Raw genomic sequence first — 21248 nt, 5'->3', positions numbered from 1 at the left:
ATTTTATATATGCATACATTCATATATAATAGTAGATATACGTATGTATACATCGTTGTCATGTGCTTTATTTCTCGATGTCTTTATACATTGTTCCCGGTCTGTCCCTTCAAACAGGATACGGTTGCCGGTTTAGGTTTCATTTTACTTATTTAGATAAAGTCACTTTTAAATAGAAATGCACTGGTGATGTGTTCCAAAAATAAAAAATAACTAGAAAAACAATTATAGTATTGTAAAGCGTATATATTTAGTGCATATGTATTACAAATGCATCACTTTAATCTTCGCCTAAAGGTTTAGCTCACAAGTAAAGAGAAAACAAAAGGGGGAAGATGTGATTAATCTTTTTCCGATTTGAGAAGAGAAAAGTGAGAGAGAGAGAGAGAGAGAGAGAGAGAGAGAGAGAGAAAGCGAAAGAAAGTATGTTGATATTCCCTAAATATTTCTGTACTGTATGTCAATGTTCCATGTTTCTGGTTTTCATTGGTTCCCCCGCAGCCTATCTTACCTCGCTCAGAACATCATATCATCACCCTGCAGGATCTGCGCCTCTTACTTACCACGAAGACACGGATCCGGGTTCCTGTGTTCTAAATACTTTTGGTTCCTTTAGGACTCACGGTACTAATTCCACTCCAATGGTAAACATATGGAAACACTGTCATATTCAAAATTCAATAACTTAAAATTTATGGGTGCTGATAATGACACCTATAATTTTTCGTGCACATCTAACCTTGGTGCAAGCTTATGTGTGGAGAACACCATATGACCCGCGGCAATTTGTTTACATACATGTGCATGAAACACGTGTTATTGATTCTGCACCAAATGAATCAGGTGCTACTTTCAGTATTGAGTACTCCTGAGTCAAGCCTGTAAAAATGCTAAAATTGCATCAGTAGAAATTTGTCAATATTTTTTTTACATTACATATAGGACAAGCTCTCAAAAGATATTTTTCCTAAAATTTTAATTTTCATTATTAACCAATTATGGACCACCAAACCTGTAAATACTCTATCATTTCTTCACCCATTTCTAGACTGGTTCACAGTTCTTCCGTATAATTAGTACCGTGTGTCCTTTAGAGTTGGGGATTTCCATTTCGGCATTAATGTAGAGTTAGAGAGAATGTGTAAGATTATAAGATTATTATTATTATATATATATATATATATATATATATATATATATATATATATATATATATATATATATATATATATATAACGGTGATAGAGAAACCTCTTCTCCAGTGTTGGTTTAAATATATAATATATATGTTTCCTGTATCTTGGTGTTATAAATATCTGTGTGTGTGTGTGTGTGTGTGTGTGTGTGTGTACAGTAGGATTTCCAAACTGCATCTTATTGATAAAAAATTTTTTTATAAACTTTCTTAAGCATGTAGTAGATGGGATTTTTCTCTTTCCAAATAATCTCTTTCACTCTAAATTGTAAAATTAAATTCTTAATATACAATTATTTCCCCTGTGGTTCAATGTTTTTATTTAAAACATTGTTTCTATATATTGATCTGTTTCGTGGTATTCTTTCTATATATGGCATTGTTATGTTTCGTAGTATAACCAGACCAATGTATATATATATATATATATATATATATATATATATATATATATATATATATATATATATATATATATATATATATATATATGAGTTTCGCACTGTTCGTTGTCATATATAAGCCTCCCTCACCTTTATCTTTGAATAAATATTCTCGTGATGAATGATGAAGTTTCCCTTTTCCAAACTTTCCCAAAAATAGGTACAAGATTTCCTTTCTATGCTGTCTAAAATTCTTCTTTTTTAAACCGATCGACTTCAAGATATAGTATACATTGCTATAAATATAGGTCTAGGCAAACTGCACCCTTTTCATAAAGTTCAGATAAGTTAGCAATCAAATCTTTATATTTCCATCTATTTCGTCCATAATCCTTTTATAGTTTCCATCTTCCGTATTTTGTCCGAACCCCAAGAGCTCGGACATTTCTCTTAATCATGTGCGAGAAACTCCTGGCGATTCCCTTTCTAGTGTCCTCTTAGTAATATCTCTGTTTTATCATGGTTAATTTTAGAATCCGAGGCTTTTCCAAATTTAACCTACTCCTTTCCAAGGTGTGCAGAGGAGTAGTGGTCTTTTATAAAGTTAGTGCAGTCATCGGCGTGTTGTAACATTTTACGTTCATCTCTCAGGTTAGGTATCTTAATATCGTTAATATCTTTATTATGGTTTATGTTGTACTTCTGTTGCTATCATGTATAATATCATATAAAGTGGGCATCCTTAGGTCACCGATCTCCCTGTTTTAAATGCATTAGTGGTTGCACCATTAATTTGTACTTAGGAGTATATAAGATCTTAACCCATTTTTGGAATGTATTTCCAAAACTATAATTTTCCAAGACTTTCTCAGCATAAATAAATTCAAGTCTATCGAAAGACATATTGGTCAAAGAGGACCATAGCCGGTTTTCCACCTGTTGTATTTATATACTTTATGACTGTACAAATATTTAAAATTTTATTTGAGATATTTCTTCTTTTTATACCGCAACTTTGGTTTGGATTGGTTATTTTCGGTAGGCAGAGTTTGACTCTCGTTGCTAGGACATGGCTTATAATCATTTAATCAGCATTCAGTAATGATACTGGGCGCCAGTTTCTGAGATCATTTTGTTCTCCTTTCCCTTTAAAAATGATTGTAATAATTTCTTCCCTCATCGTATTATACATTTCCCCTATTATAATAATTTTATTATATAGTGATTTGAGGATTTGTATTAATAATAATATAAAATGATTCGAGGATCGGTATTAATATTATTATATAATGATTCTAACATCGGTATTAAAGTTTTACTAAATGTTTTATAAATTCCGAATTAAGTCCATCTGAATTAAGTGATTTCCCCTTATTTTAAGCTGTCATTTACTTCCTCTATTTCTTCCCCATATATGGGTTCATCATATCTTGCCTGACATTGGTTATCAATTTTCCCAAAGTCTACATCTTCACAGTATTTCATGATATTGTCCTCGTCAATATTTGAATGTCTATAGCTGCGTCTAGTAGTTATGAGAGTGTTATAAAATAAGTTCCTTATCTGTATACCTTTCATATCCTACTCTAATTTCTGTAATTCATCTTTCTTGCCCTTTTTAATTTCCTCCCTTCTATATAACCCTATACCTCAACTGCATAGTACTCTAAATTTTCCCAACCCTTATGTTATTTCCTTCATCTTCTTCCTCCCTTTCTAACTATTGTTTATCTCTTCTGTAGTATTTTTGCTATTTATGGCATAATTCAGTTGCGTATGTAGCATTGTTTCCTTTTCATTCTTACCCTACAGTAGGCTTTGGTTATTTTTCTCTTTCTAATTTTAGCATGTCCAATTGCTGTATTTAATCTCTTTGTTGATGTTCCTGAAAATGTTCTAATAGAGTAGTGATTTTTTCTCTCGATATTCTCTGTCAAAAAGAATTTTATTATTTAACTTCCAGTACCAATTTCCCTACTTGACTTTCAATGTTGTTAATGACATACGGAAATGGTCGAGACCTTATATTCTAACGTTTTAGATTCCTTGATACAATCTAAACTTTTTTCAGAAATATGGAAACTATCCAATCGCTTACCATTTTGAACGTATATGAAAGTAAACTCTCTTCTTAACACACACACACACACATATATATATATATATATATATATATATATATATATATATATATATATATATATATATATATATATATATATATGGGGTGGGTGTGTTTCTTATTAATATATTTTCTTTTAATTTCCTTAGAGTGTGTCTCAATCCAACAATCCTGTACATCTATCAATATCATATATCATATATCACCCAGCTGTAATCCCCTGCTACTACAAAATATTCCAAAGGGGAAATTATATATAAATTCATTCAATAAAATCTATTTTTCTGGTATTATATTGAGAATGGACATATACATATAATATATTATTATATGTACGAGTCTACCTGATGAAACGTTCCCATGTTAAAATGTTCCCGTATTAGTGCATTTCCCTTTTATTTTCACTATGGTTGTTACCCCCGCAGGTGGTTTATTTGGATTATTATTCGGTACTATGACTGCAGGTGTAATTTGTTTTTCTCGTATATGTTGTGAGTTTCTTGTAAATTAATTGTACCATTATTAGAAAAAGTTAAGTGTATCCGGGTTTGTTTTTTTTTTTTTTTTTTCTCTTTTATTACACCATTCACATTTAGTTAATACGCACACCATTTTCCCCATTTCTAGAATTACCTAGGATTATCTTCTTCCTGGCTCTTTATTCCTCTATTGTAATTACCTGTTTAGGTATTACGGTGAGTGTGGTTTTCTTCCTCCTCACCAGGGTTTGGTCCCCTTTTCCAAATTGGCTTCCTACCCTTGGCTTCAAAGGTAAATTGTAAATTAAAACAACAACAAAAAAAAAACGAACCGATAACGTTTTACTTCTATATGCTGTTATATATTCGTTGAAATTTTGGTATTTTTCTTTTATAATGGCAAAATGAATTTTCCCTATATTAATTAAGTTAGTGTACCTTGGACTAATTCAAGCTGATTTTTAGAGAACATCGAAGCATCTTTTTGATCAGCTGTGTGTTTAGATCAAGCTCATTTTCTACAACTATAATATGTCAAACAATGTCATCCACAGTACATGAAAGTAGCATAGAGGTGTGCCAACAAGTTTTCCACTGTGTAGGTTGCTAATGCAAACAACTTCACCGTACATCTGTCACCCAGTCAGAAGTAGATAATATCTGTATAGCGCAATCTATAATGTTTTTGAAATCAGGGGCGTCGCAGCTGGTGCAGCAATAATTCCGAAACATAATACAAATCTATGCTTAAAATCCATTATTTATCTGGTACGAGTAAATAGGAAATATGCATAAATATGACACGTTATTTGTCACCTTGATGACGACGGTCAATATTGGAAAACGGCTAGTTCATGCAGGACATGTTAAACAATGCACGACCATTGCACAGTTGGAAGTGATCAATGCACACGAGAAGATAACATTGATCCGCTGAGGTTAGGTAAGTAGAGACGCGTCTAACGAATACTCCACAGCGGAGAAAATTCTGTACCTGCAGAAATACTATGGGGCGATTGATCTGACTGGTAGTTGTGTGAAAGACAGATTTGAATAGCCAGGGTATCAGTCTTAGCTGCATCTTCAAGACATGCTTCTGAAATGTGTTACCAACGATTCAGTGACGATATGGACTATGTCGTAGCCTTCTACAAAGGACGACTTTCATAAAATCAACTTTGCAACACAGCTGCAATCATTGAAAGTGTTTGTCTGAAGTGAAGTTCAGGATGTGAATAGACTCTCTGTGCAGAACATTGTTGAAATAATAGAAGAGATAAAATAAGCATCTCGACAACTCTGCTCACAAGCTGTAATTGTGCTGAATATTGATTTTAGTAATGCCAGCTACAGATGTCACAAGTAATAGATCGTTTTCCGCTTTAAGAAGAATAACAACATTTCTACGCACCAGCATGACCCAGGAACGCCTTAATGCATTAATTACGATACATGTTCGCAGACAGGCTATGGACAGCATGGACGTACGTACTATCGTAAATGACTTTGTGAAAGCTTAGGAGAAAAGGGAGGCAGTTTTTGGTATGTTTTGAATTGGAAGTGAAGTGATATTGTGCTAATGTAAATGAATTTTTTTTAATTAAACTTTTACATTATTGTTTTCAAAGCTTTTTATAATAAATGAAATAAAGAAAAAGAACTGATTAAGTTTTAATTTGAATATGCTCAGAATGCTCAAAAATGCTCCAATTCATGTGGAATATTTTGTTTAAAAATCCACAGGGGAGGACCCGCGAACCCATCCTCCCCCACTAGTAGGAATGAGAAACCCCTTCCCGCACCCACCCATGTCCGTTTCCGCCCCAATCTCAAAAATGCTCCGGCGCCTCTGGAAATATGAGACACATTAATAAAAACTCAGCTCCATTATGGAACATAATTGCATGCTGACAATGGTACTTAAATATAACAAAAACCATGACAGAATGGAAACAATTGCGTTGGAACAGTAGATGGAAGGGTGATATCAGGGATGAAAGGTTTCTGTTGCTCAGACGATAAATTTCGCACATCATCGTTTAGTTTTTGTTCGCCATTGTTTAGAAAAGTTATCATATTACTTCGAGTATACTGCATGAATTGTTTTCAGATTGACTCATATTAGGTATAACTATGAAACAATGCCTACAGAAAAATACATTGTCTTGAGAATGATAGAATGGATCCAGGCTAGCACCGATTCGAAGTTATGATATTGTACGCTAAATGACATATTTTATAAAGATATATTTCATTTTGAGTCTGTTATATTTCAGAAAAGAAACTTAAATACCATCATCTTATAAAATTAACACATTGTTTAAAATTGTAATTTGAACCAAGATAAAGATCGCAATTATATTAGAATATGATAGAACGTAAATACATTGGTATTTTCTTTTAATTTCATAATTATATGTTATCATTTGAACAAGTAATGAATGATATAATGAATGAGAACTACTTCCATAACTAGCCATATAACAAATCTCACTACGAGCTTTTTGTATTAAAATACACCCACACCCACCCTCCATCTAGTCAGTTTTTCTCGTAACGGAAAACACGTTATATATATATATATATATATATATATATATATATATAGAGAGAGAGAGAGAGAGAGAGAGAGAGAGAGATTCACCTCGAGATATCAACGCAATGTTAAAATTTAGTCGAACGCGTTTAACGATGCAATTGTACCTGAATGGTTTTGTATCTTTAACCGTGGCCACCATCCCCACCCTCCAGAGCTCAGTATTCAGTCTTTCTTAGCTTTCAAAAGCTATGAGGCACAAAAGAAATAAGAGTATGGAGGATCTGGTCGAGCTTATATTTATCCCCTTTTCCAGCTAAATGTGTTATGATACACTTTGTCGATGCTCTGTCACAATATCGTCGGCATGTATACAAACATCACACTTCTGCACATCCTGAAAGTCAGGCATACTTCATCCCACTTGAGATGAGTGTTTGAGGGTGTACACAAGTGAAAAGACATTGAATAAGACTTTATGGCAAGTCCATGATATTTAATTTATAAAGATAACTGTATTCATCACAATTAAACCTCATATGGGTGGCCTGGCATACTGGCCTGGTACACTGTATTGTAACTATTTGTGCATGTTTTATGGTATGCATTTTATTTTAATATTTTGTTGCATTTGCCTTTTTCCTTGATTACTGTATGCCATATGCGAAAATATAACTCAGAGAATAAACTTGTTTAAATAAATATGTATGTACTGAAGATAAAATGTACATGTACTGAAGTAAAATGTACATGGAGTTATGTAAGTATATACATTTTGATATCTTGTTCTTTTGTTCAAAAATGTGGCATTTTTTTACTTATTTTACAGTAACATATACATATCCCAGATTCTTACTTACAAATATCAAAAATACCATGAATTTCGCGTTATCAGTCTGTTTAACAAACAAAACGTTTTCTCCCCTAGGTATTCCTCACTCTTGCAAGTAGTAATCACCCATTAGAAATATCACAAGCAATGTCCTGGCCGAATCCTTGACCACTGTGGCAACTATAATTTGTTATTAATGCGTAAAGGAGAAATGTTTTGATTCGTCAAGAAAATGATTCCACAGTATTTCTACATTTCCATGGCATTATGATATCCGTTATAAATCTTACAAGTGTCACAATTGGTTTCCATGGAGTACATACACTAACTAAACTGAAAGCGTTATTCTTTACTGAAGCTTACAAACAGTTCGATGTGATTAGTAATGCATCACGTGAAAAATGTACTTGAGGGGAAACAGAAAATACAATGACTGTGCAAAACAAGGCTTATTTGTAATTTGAAGAAAAAAATAGAAACTGAAAGTTTCCAATTAATGTTTGCGTTACGTCATATTAGCAAGTGTTAATCATAAAAACCATGATACTTAGCCACCTGTTTGTTACGATGAATGCTTTTGGGTTTCACTATTTTTGCTCGATTCGTTTTCATCAATCATCGTTACATTTGTTATCTTTATTCATGTGTCTTTATTTATTGTTTTTTTTTTTATTAACTCTTCTTATGTTCTTCCTCTTTTGTGTTGTTCATTACCAAGGCAATTGCCTTTCACAAACCAGACCCAGATTACCAGGAATAAACCCTTTGCATTTCTTACTCTCTTATTTTCAATCGTAATTCCAGATGGGTAGTAATATTGCTTTACAAAGAATGAACACGGAGATTGTTGCGTTTAAGATAGACGTGCACAATAACAAACAATATTCCTACAGCACGATGTTATATTTGCAAATCTTGCAAGACTTCAGAATATTCTATCCATATTTGCATGAAATGAACCTTCATTATCTCTGAAAACCTAATCATTCTTGGTGAACTAAATGAGGACTTGCTAAATTCCAATCTAAGAAGCTCTGTGATATTATGCTACTAAACAATTTGAAAGATTTGAAAAACGAACCTGCAAGAGAAACCACTCACTCAGCATCCTTGCTTGAATCTTGTATTGTACTCGTAATTCGGGAGTTGTTTCTACTGCCGGTCAGTATCAAACTATATTCGCAAATCAACTTGTTTTAGACGGTAGGGATGACTCTGTATATGTTCAGACTTTCAGAGGATTAATACTTTATTAATTTCAGTTTGACTAGGTATATAATTTCAATCAATGCTCCGATATCAGTAATGCAACAAACATTTGCACGCACCATATTAGATGAGGGCGGACTAAAACATCCCTACAAACTAGTAACGTTATGGTAACGTGGATATGGTAGCATCATAATAAGATGCTCTAGGAAAAGATATCGTTGAAGAAAGAAAGTGAAATGAACAAATAACCTTAGAGGCCGAGCTAAATACAAAATCTTTCGAAGTAATGCCAACATTTTTTTTCAAATTGCAAAGGAAACATTTTTAAGGGTTTGAAAATTTGGACATTAGCAAAACCGATTCAGTCAAGCTTTAGAGGCACACCAGACACTTAGATAAGTAAATATTATCCTGTAAATACATCAACATCACTATGCATGCAATGTGATGGCAAGTTTACAAATATCAATCGGGATTTTTTCCAGATGACTCAGCCGTGCAACAGCCGACAGATATGTATCAGAGTATTTGTAAAGTACTGTATAGTGGAGAAGACGTGTGTAATTGTTTGCGATGTATCTGAGGAATTTTACTGTGTTTTACATAAAGGTCTTATTCATAAACTTAGACGTTGCGGAATAGAATCGCATATGATGGATTGGTTGACCAAGGTTCTTTCCGCTAAATCATAAAAGGTTGTAAAAACAATAGAGTAATATAGTCTCAGTCTAATCCATTTAGAGTTCCAGAGAGTTTAGCTGTACGACGCTTGTCGTTTCTTGCATATGTAAATCGTATTGCTGATGATCAGATTAGTTTCTCCAGAACTTTTGCTCGCGACAATTCCCTTTCTTACACATTTAGAAATATACAAGATATTCTAGAGATATCCAGTGCTAGTTTAGGTCCTTCAAAAGACTGGTCAAAACTTAAACTTAGTAGTAAACTTCAATCTAGCTTGAACTGAAGTCCTGTTCTTAGCAAGAAGAATAACCAAACACTTTCTTGAACTAAATTTCCAAAAACGAATCGCTTGCATTTGTCATAAACATTTAGGCTTTATACTTACTAAAACATGCACTTTGATTCGACATACAGAAAATATACTTTAAAAAGCATCTAAATTATTAAATAATTTAAGACCCCTCAGATCCAAGCTAACTGGAAAATCCTTAACTATAATATTGTGTCATATATTAGGCCTCTGTTAGAATGTGCAGATGTTGTTAGGGATGGGTGTTCAAATATAGATTAAGACAGATTAGAGAGGTTACTGTTGGAGGCTGCCATGATAGTTACAGGTCAAAACAGAAAAGCAACATTTATGAGGAATTAGACTGGTCCCCTCTAAAGAGAAAAAAAATCCAACAAACTCTGTGCTTTTCATAGAGCCATTTATAACGGTTCACCGTCATTTGAACCTATTACGTAATCGGTACAACTATTTTAGATTAAATATCAGGCTTAAAATAACAAGAGTTCCTCAAATGGATGCTATGTTAGACGAAGATGATTTCCAAGAATTCGAGATAAAAACCATTTCTTCCTTTTAACTGCTGAGTGTTGAAACCATCTCTGATATTATTTAGTAATAACACGATTTACAAATTAGCTGCTGTGGTGGACCTACGGGAAGTAAAATTTGCATTATTTTGTTTTATGTCCAATAAGACATCATAAGAAGATTTTTGGTTGAAATCCCATATTGTTATGAATTTTCATTTTGGAGGAGTAGTAACGATAACAAGATTTTCAAGATGGATGCCATGGTGGCCATATTTGATACCATATTGGCAAAATTTCCATTTAGAACCAACCAAAAAGTCTTTCCGTGCAAATCTCATGTTGATATGACCCTTCATTCAGGATATAGTGATAATATTGGATGTCTCTGTAACATCGTGTTCATTTATGACCACTATTCATCGCACAAAGTTCTTTAGTAAAATCCCACGTAAATAGAGTAAAATGTAACGAGAACAAGATTTTCAAAATGACCTCTCTGGCGGCCACATTGGATATGCAAGCGACATAATGTTCATGTTGCAACAAGCAGACCTCATAAGATGTATTCCGGTGAAAACATGATGGTAAGATTAATTTATGTTCAGTACGCGTAGCGATAACAAGATTTTTATGGTCATTTGTGGCAGCCATATTGGACTTAAGCTATGCACTATTTTAATCTAGCATGAACTAGGTCATAATAGGTCCTTCACTGAAAACCCCTTGTTAATATAACCGTCCACTCACGAGGAGTAGCGATAGCAACATTTTCAAGATGTCACCTGAGACGGCAATATTGAATATTAGATCGGCATCATTTTCATTTCGGACGACTAGACACCTTAGGAACTCTTCTGACGAATCTCTATGTCAATATGGCTTTCCATTCAGAAGAAGAAGCAATACAAAATGTCAAGATGACTGCTGTGACAGCCATATTTTATGTCAGACCGGAATCGTTTTCCTATAGGCCGTCCAGAAATAATCAGATCTTTTTTTCAGTGTAAACCCTATGTTGCAGGAGGAGTAGTGATAACAAGATTTTCAAGATGGCCATAAGAGCTGCCATATTGAATTTCCGGGCGACATCATTTTTTTAGGAGCATAGAGTTCATTGGATAAATGTGTATAAAATTTCAAGGCAACCTTCAGGCAATCTTCCAGGTACATTAGGATGAGTAGCCATAACAAACGTGTACAAACTAATGGACAGACAACGGTGGCCGCTTGTTATGGGGTTTAGCGCCATTTTTCAGTACATGATGCGCTATACATGTCAGCACGTATATTGGTGGAGGAAGAACCCATGAATACCCAGGAGAGAGCAACCGACCCACGGGAAGCTACTTTTAAGCATTCTCACATGCAAACGCTGGCCGTGCCCGAGACTGGCAACAGACCATCCCAGGAGCTATGACCAATATGAATAAAAATTGGTTCCTTTATTCGTATATTCTTTTATGGAATACCCTACCTGAAACTGTCAAAATGGGCAACGATTTCCTAAACTTTAAATCATATTAACACACAAAAACAGTAGTGTTCCTTCTTATTATCTTTCTGGTGATCGCAAACATGCTTTTTATTCATACTAGGATCAGAAACCATTGTTGTGACCTCAGAAAGTATCTGTCCGACAATCACCCGAAAAATAAAACTTATGTGGTTGCGATTTAGAAGCAGAAACTGATTATCTTTTATCTTTTTCAAATTTGTTAGATTCATTAAGAATACAATGCATTCAAGCTAATGCGTCTTCCTTAGATTATAAATATAAAGGTTTTTTTTTTCAGACAGCACAATGACCAATTAATATTTGAAGGAGGTGCATTACATACTAAATTCTATTCTTTCCAACGTTCGCTAGTACCGTTGATTATTATATGCTCAAAAATTGTGTAGTTGCGATCTAGAAGCAGAAACTGATTATCATTTAGCTTTTTAATTTTTTTAAGATACATTAAGAATACAATGCATTTAAGCTGATGCGTCTTCCTTAGATTATAAATATAAAGGGATTTTTTTCAGACAGCACAATGACCAATTAATATTTGAAGGAGGTGCATTACATACTAAATTCTATTCTTTCCAACGTTCGCTAGTACCGTTGATTATTATATGCTCATTTTTTTCCGTTAACTTTACAGTGTCAGAATCGTGCAATATTTTACGATATTGCACTCGCGCGTACTTCATGTTGAACTCACGTGGATAAAGGAACAACTTTCTGTCAGTAAACAAACAATGAACGCAGACGCCAGCACTTGTGATTTATTTTATTTGTCTGTGGATGAAGTAAACAAATTGTTTGAGCCATTTGAAAGTAGAGATGCCAAAGTGGACAATGTGGATGACTTCATAGACTCACAGAAGAAACTCTCAACGAAGCAGGCGACTGAGCGTGATATTAGAAATGTGCAGCGATGGCTGTATGATAACTACTTTGTAAACAAATCATGTACACCGACGTAGTAGGAGCTTTACGTTTTGTTGATTAAATTTGTTTCTGAATGAACTAAAGCAGATTTTTCGTGAACTGTCACATAGTAGCTGCCTTTGCCACATTCCGCGTTAACGTTTTTGATACAATATTTCTGCTTTAGGCGGGCAATAGACGCCAGATTAAAAACGATTGCTGGGTACCTACAAATAACATGCAAGTGACAAGCTGCCTTCTTTAGCTGGTAATAAGAATGTCAAAAAATATACTTACAGTTTTATATTCTGAATTTCCTCAAAATTTACTTTCTTAGTTCTGCAAATCCGAATTACATGAGCCATACGATATGTACTCAGGTCTGATTTCACATTTTGAAATTGTACTGTAATTTCGAATATATTCCATGTGCAATTACATCCTCCTTACTGCACTAAAAATGAAATAAACATTAAATTCCATAGCGTCTATTTGATAATTGCAATTGAAAGACTTCATATTATTCCCACACTATGATTTCAAACATTCAATGACAGAACAGAAACACACTTGCAGATGTCAACACGCTGCTCCGTCGCCCCTGAAATCCGATGTACTTCATGCAGAATTGGCACAGATAAATCCAATCCATAATCAAGAACTTTCGTAGAAACGTCAAAAATAGCAAATTATATTCATTCCAGATCAAATAGAATAGTTGTTGCAATGCGCATTCATTCACAATATGACTCTAAATTTCAATTTTAAGTAGACCAAAACGCCATTTTCTTTCGAAAGTTATGTCTAGCGCGCATTAATGTTGTTGTGTAATGATGAATCCGCGCTTGTGTATTTAGTTTGGAATACGGCATACATTCAGTTACTTTGTTTCTTGTAGTGTATGGTTGTTTATGTAACTAAGCCTTAGGTAGAATAAGAAAATGATCATATACTAAAAAGGTTACTGCATTTGTGTAGGAAAATATGAACTCGTTTTGTCGGATGGATATACTGTACTCCCAAGGTCGTGCAGTATTTCCATCCGAAAAACTCGTTCATATTTTCTCATACAAATGCAGTAACCTATAATGCCTTACCTTTAATACCCTTTTCTGAACCTTATCTTTCAGCATGGAATCCGTAACGTAAAACAGGACAATTTTTAAATATTTCTTTCAATAAATAAATAAATTAACAAATTTCATGAAATCAACAACATCAAAAGCAATCGCTTACCTGGTGGCCTTTTGGGGGTTTTACCAAAGACTACAATCGATCACATAATATATTCGCCAATGCTGAAAAAGAAAGAAGACACTTTTTTCTCAATAAATGCTTGTCATAATTAATATAAGTTGTCCAGTTTATTTAGAGATCATCTTGACATACAAAACGTTGAATTTCACCAAACAATTCTCATCCAATATTAAATATTACTATCGTTATTACATAAACATTTGCTAACAACTTCTTTTCAAACGGGCATAACAAGAAATCGACGAATCTGACAAAAATTATCCTGCCGAGATTTCAAATATTTCTTTAATTTTCTACAAATAATTTGGTTTAGAATCGTATATCAGATACTAAACATAAAAACTGATTCTAACACATTAAAAAAGGTAATGCGTAAAGGGTATCACGACCGAGAGAATCAAACAACACCTGCGCAAGTCTGGATTGAGGTCCATTGTTTCCTTTATCTCCAAGGACCCGAAGACAACAATCGTTGTCATCTTCAGGCTTCTCAAACGTGCAGATTTTACAAATATTTTTCTCCAATCATATAATGACCACTCATCATGAAACTTTAATCTCATGAGTTTTCTTGCTTTACAGTTGTATGACCTATCAGTAGGCGTTTCCAAAACAAAAATTGGTAGTTTACATCATACACCAGCAAACACTACCCAGACAACTAATACCAAGAAATATTTCTATATTAAATTACTAAACACATTCTAGGAAGAATCTCAAGAAACATAACGGCTGCAAACTTTTAAAAAGATGTTATCAAATAGCTTTTGTATGTCTTGCTCAACAAAACTCACGATAAGTGGTTCATGGATTTCATTTAGCAGCTTTTCATGCCATATCCACTATCGTAGTTATTGGTGGTTAGTACGAAATTTGGTACCAACACTAGAAAGGAGCATACTTTTAATAAGTGATAGCTGTAATTACAAGCTTTGCACATGAATATGTACAACATCTGTTTCACATTTGTATTAACGTACGTTCTGAAAATATGTTTTATACTTGTAGAAACTAACTCGTGCTAGGTATATGTGTATGATTTGCATAGTGTAGGTGAAACATTTGGGAACTTTGCCTATCTAACTTCTTTGAACAATGCTGTCCAAAAAAAGGTTTCAATTCATCATGAAGACATTCTAGTAAATGGCTAAACAGCGAAAATTTCGTTTATATGGTACTTAATTGCCTAATACTGATTAACTTTTATTCACCAGTTCTGTAGTGTTTTTAAATTTAAACGTTAACATAAAATTACCCTTTTGAATCAAAGAGCATCTATATTCTGTCATGAATACGGAACAAAATTGCGCGGTCTTTAAACACAACTATTGTCGTTCTTCTTGTTCTGTTCAATATTGTGAATATCGAAAATGACCTTTCTGTAGCTTTCCAAATTCTAATATAAACGCTCTCTCTCTCTCTCTCTCTCTCTCTCTCTCTCTCTCAATTACATACACATTCCAATCTTTCCAAATGCAAATGCACAGGATCGTTGAGAGATCGTTTTTGTCAAGGAAGCATATAGAGAAAATAAACATGACAAAGTACTGTGCAGCAAATCTGAGAAATTGGTCAAGCGTTTTCGAGATATACGGATTCATTTTGCAAGGCGTACAACACAAACAAATAACAATTACAAAATCGAAAGTATAAATAAAATATCTATTTACATACTGTTGCGTTCTTGAAAACAAAATTGATTTAGGGTATACGAGTAAGTGCTTAGACAATTTATTTGATATACAGAACGACATGAACACAAGCATTAATACATATAGCGAGATATATAGACAGAGTGTCTTGCACTTAAATCGTTATGAACCCATCCCAAAGGCTGAGACGTGTGGACAAGTCCTAAAAACGAGGATTGACCAATGTGATAGTGACAGTTGTGCGTGTACATTTGTACTTTTCATGCCCCGAAGATGTTTGTATAGTTATAGGAGATGGACTTATATAGTTTCCAAATTATGACCCTTGGTCTAAGGCCCTGACATTCGGGATTGTCTTGTGACACAACATGTATATATTCCGTCTATAGTGACGTTGCATTTTCTAGAAAAGTTGCATTCAAATGAAATGACTTGAATTTTTAGATGAAGTTACCCTTCTGAAACTGGACGAATAACACATCTTTGCTTTGTCAGCCTACGAACACGTCAATACACATTTTGTTTTCTGTTTAGACTATGATGCTGCTTTCTGTTAAAAGCAAGTACCGTTCTTCACTGGTCAGCAATCTTTAGGAAAAGTAAGAGGAAAAGTAGATATAATTTTCCTCAGGACTATAACATGATGCAGTAACAACTTATTGGCTCAGTTAAAGAATTGATAACTCGAGGAGATGACACATGTTTCACCTATTTGGTACATTTGCTATTTCTGAATCTTTAACAGCATGGAAGCATAATCGTGAAATTTGGTTGTAACTGCTCCAATGTGGTGCATACTTCCGAGTTCTATTTATCGCACAAGATGGCAGTTTAAGTGCAGTTCCGTGTGATAACAAGTGCAAGATCCAAATGCAAGGATGCACAATCGATATTCATAAACATGAAGCTTGCTTGATTTTTTGGAGGTACGTTGAGCATATTTGCACACAAAAAAAATGTATCATGTCATTTGTAAAAGCGACATTCAACTTTTGCTTAGTTTTAAATATTTAACGTTAACAAAGAAAATAAATGTTACATTACTGGTACAAAAATCATAATGTTTTTCTTTTTTTTTTTTGGCTTTCTACGTTTGATGTGCCAAAATATTCAAGGTGGTACTTATGTTGTCCCAATAAATGAGACTTAAGAAAGTGTATTACTTGCACGCACCTAATGTGAAATAAGATAAGGTTTGAGACTCATGGACCAATTCTTGCAATACTGAACAGCATTGACATTGACAGTTAAAACATTGGCATAAACAAATTTCCATGAAGCAGTATTATGAACGTATTTCAATTCCATTTATTTGAAGATGTTTAAACTGTTTAGAATTGTGAATGTTAGAATTTGTTATGCTTCAGAGTTAACAATTGAGTATATTCTTCACTAATGACCAGTATTGGAACCTTACTGTTTACTTTATCATACCTCTTTGTGTTATTTTGGATGGACAGACCAAGGTGAGTAAAAAATGTAAAGAAATGTCTGTGTTCATGATTCTTGTCGTGCTGCCAGAGCCTGAAAAATAATTACCATGGTTCCAGGAAATTGGAAGAATCGAACCACAGGCATGTGCATTATTCAGTCCGTATCAGTACCCCAAGGGTGACGGAAACACATTAGAGCTACAACTATGAGATCAGGTCTTTTTGTTATTCATATGAATATTTGAATAATTTCAAAGCTATGTGACAAATAACGTCTATAGTTTTTGCAATTCTAAGAAGAAGAAAAAAAATCTTAAACTATATCAATCAGTATTCATTCTTTAAAATATACACAAAAATAATTATTTGTTTACTTCTTTCATAGTGGCCGAGTGGTCTAAAGCGCTCTCCGATACGGATCACTGCCATCTCACCTGTCTGCGTGGGTTCGAGTCTCGGATTCGGCTAATGTGGGTATGTGAGAAAGCTTGCCAGTAGCTTCTCGAGGGTCGTTGGTTCTTTCAGGGGATTTCTCCGGTTCTTACTCCACCATTAATACTGGCCGCCATGTATAGCCTATCGTGTGCTGAAAAATGGCGTTAAACCCTACAATAACAACAACATTTTTCATTTACACGCACATGCAATAATTAGCTATAAAGGCATAACAGGTACTTACTTATTTAAAGAATGTGTTCCTCGTGGGTTTTCTATTTTATGATATTCAAGATATCACCTGCCGTGTACAATTCTTTAATTCTTCCTCAGTATAGATAAAATCCACAACACTAGTTACAAGTTCAGACAAAGCAAGACAGTTTTATATGTTTGACCCAAACGATGACACAGCTTGTAAATATTCCAAAAAGAGGTTATGTAGTATTTTCTGGAAATATATGAGTAGTTAAGTGGGATACCCTAGGGACAATGGGACTTAGCATTAAAAAGACCCCTGGGACACTCTAGGGACAATGGAAATTTAACATGGAGAAAAATCGTGGGTCACTCTAGGGACAATGGGAATTTAACATAGAGTTTGGGACTGTCTAGGGACAATGGGAATTTAACATGGGAATAGAGTTTGGACTTGTCTAGGGACAAGGGGAATTGAACATGGGGGAATAAAGTGTGGGTCTATCTAGGGACTAGGGAAATTTAACATATGGAAATTGAACATGGTGGGTCTGTATAGCGTCAAGGGGAATTGAACATGGTGGGATTGTCTAGGGACAATGATGGTAGAGGGTCAAACACAACAGAGACAGAAACATACATACACTAGTACAAGCGTGAGATTTATATATAAAGCATTACCAAGACCTGAAATCTTGCTGGGGTGTTCAAAAATTTGCATAATTGTAATGATGCTATAAATAGCTATAATCAAGGAAATGCTCAACGACAAAATGGATGTGACTAAAAGTAACGCTAAAATGACGAAATTGTCCCAGAATTTAAAGGAAAATAAACATATCCCTGAAAATTAAGTTACAATGGTTTAGACTAAAATGGATAAAATTAGTAACTACTTACAATATCAACTTCTGTGACGATCGTGGATAAATACCTATGTATCGATAATCAGCTGAAATTCCTATGAAATCCCACTATCTATTTATAGCTCCAACTTGTGGGTTTTTCCTTTGGAAAATCCCACTATCCTTTTATAGCCTCAGCCTGAGTGACGTTCCTGTTTATGAATTCTAGTATATATGTACAGCTACAAAATGTGGAAATCCCCAAGTCGATATTTATAGTCTCAAAATTTCCAGCGTCAGTGACGTCACTGTACTGAACACTAGGGGATAAATGGCAACAGTGTTGCAAGTGGCTGACCTGAATACGCGCTACTGTAGGTAGGTAGGTAGAGTGTATCTGATAGGGATAAAGTGAGTTTTATAGGGACAAACAGAGACCAATACACACACACACACACAACATACGCGCGCAGACTCACACACACACACTCACACACACACACACACACACACACACACACACACACAGAGGGAAGAGGAAAAAACAAACCCCAAAATATACTATCCACACTCGGGAGGAAGAAAAAAAAACAACCAAATATACGATCTACACAACGTACGCGAACACACACACACACACACACACACACAACATACGCGCGCAGACTCACACACACACACACACACAGAGGGAAGAGGAAAAAACAAACCCCAAATATACTATCCACACTCGGGAGGAAGAAAAAAAACAACCAAATATACGATCTACACAACGTACGCGAACAAACACACACACACACACACACACACACACACACCATACGCGCGCAGACTCACACACACACACACACACACACACACAGAGGGAAGAGGAAAAAACAAACCCCAAATATACTATCCACACTCGGGAGGAAGAAAAAAAACAACCAAATATACGATCTACACAACGTACGCGAACACACACACATACACACACACACACACACACACAGATGGAAGAGGAAAAAACAAACCCCAAATATACTATCAACACAGAAGGGAGATAATACAAACCCCAAATAAACTATCCACACAAACGTACGCGAACGCATACAAACCCCAAATATACTATCAACACAGAAGGAGATAATACAAACCCCAAATAAACTATCCACACAAACGTACGCGAACGCATACAAACCCAAAATATACTATCCACACAACGTCGCTAACGCATACAAACTCCAAATATGCTATCCACACTCGGAAGGAAGAAGATAAAACAACCAAATATACGATCTACACAACGTACGCGAACACACACACACACACACACACACACACACACACACACACACACAGAGGGAAGAGGAAAAAACAAACCCCAAATATACTATCAACACAGAAGGGACATAATACAAACCCCAAATAAACTATCCACACAAACGTACGCCAACGCATACAAACCCCAAATACACTATCAACACAGAAGGGAGATAATACAAACCCCAAATAAACTATCCACACAAACGTACGCCAACGCATACAAACCCCAAATACACTATCAACACAGAAGGGAGATAATACAAACCCCAAATAAACTATCCACACAAACGTACGCCAACGCATACAAACCCCAAATATACTATCCACACAACGTCGCTAACGCATACAAACCGCAAATATACTATCCACACTCGGGAGGAAGAAGAAGAAAAACAACCAAATATGCGATCTACACAACGTACGCGAACACACACACACACACACACACACACACACACACACACACACACGCACACCACAGAGGGAAGAAGAAGAAAACCATTATACACTATCCACACACAGTGAAGAAATAACCCTTTATATATACTATCAACAGAGAGTGAAGAAAATAACCCATTATATTCCATCAACACAGAGTGAAGAAGAAAAAGTTTTTTGAAAGCACCTAAACCCTCACCTGCAATGACCAACTCTGCCAAACACCTACACCCCACCCACCCCCACTCCCAACACTACAAAACCCATTTAACCCGTTATTTTATGGCATCAGTGTGTGATTTAGGAAACATCAAGACACAAAATGATGGACGAATAGACTGACTATTGTTTACGGACTTGCATGCCTAAAGAGCGTGCGTGAAGGAAAACATCCTTCCATTTCAATTCTAACTAAAACATGATCCAGAGGGATAGAGAGAGGTGAAAGAGCACAATTTCATAAAGTGTGAGTAAAAACAAAACACGCCATCCTTATTATACAATGTCAAGACCAAGAGACACTTACGTTTTCTTTCTGGTCTATTCTCTTTTAGAAGGTAGTATGAAATTTCACATCAGGGCCAACGCATCGGCTCACATTGTCAATTTTTCCATTTCCATGTTTTTACTGGCACAAGTTATTCATCATCTTCAATTTCTTCTTCTTATAAATCCCTCTTCTCTGTTTCGTCTTGTTTTTGTTTCTTCTCTTTTCTCGTAGGGCACTCTGAATTCCAGTGTCCTTTCTCCTGACAACGATATTAGGTATCTTGACTTTTGTCTCTCTTTCTTAGACGAAGCAGGTATTCTGGAGACAAATACCCATTTACCTTTGCAGATATAGCAAACTTCATTAGCACTTACACACTTTCGTATGACTCTCATCAAATCAACGACCAAAAGAGTAAGTTTTGTTGCCACTTTCGCATGTGAATTATGCTTTCGTATGACTTTTAGCAAATATTTGACCAGCAGGTCGATCTGTGCTGACTCTTCCATCTTCT

The 21248-nt window shown here is 34.9% G+C and overlaps 1 protein-coding gene across 1 annotated transcript in view; it reads right to left on the bottom strand.

Moving 5' to 3' along the window:
* LOC149770148 (uncharacterized) overlaps nucleotides 1-4350 on the bottom strand; it is a 30570-nt gene extending 26220 nt beyond the window's left edge. The window contains exon 1 of the mRNA XM_089949331.1: nucleotides 4334-4350. The gene's annotated coding sequence lies outside the window, so the exon portion shown is untranslated. The remainder of the gene's footprint in view (nucleotides 1-4333) is intronic.
* Nucleotides 4351-21248: the final 16898 nt, after the last annotated feature.

Source organism: Sinohyriopsis cumingii, unplaced genomic scaffold, assembly GCF_028554795.1.
Source record: "Sinohyriopsis cumingii isolate HCF-2022 unplaced genomic scaffold, ASM2855479v2 utg002626l, whole genome shotgun sequence".
In the NCBI taxonomy this organism is placed as follows: Eukaryota; Metazoa; Mollusca; class Bivalvia; order Unionida; family Unionidae; genus Sinohyriopsis; species Sinohyriopsis cumingii.
Note: the sequence above shows the minus strand (reverse complement) of the source record. Positions and strands in the feature narration are given on the sequence as shown.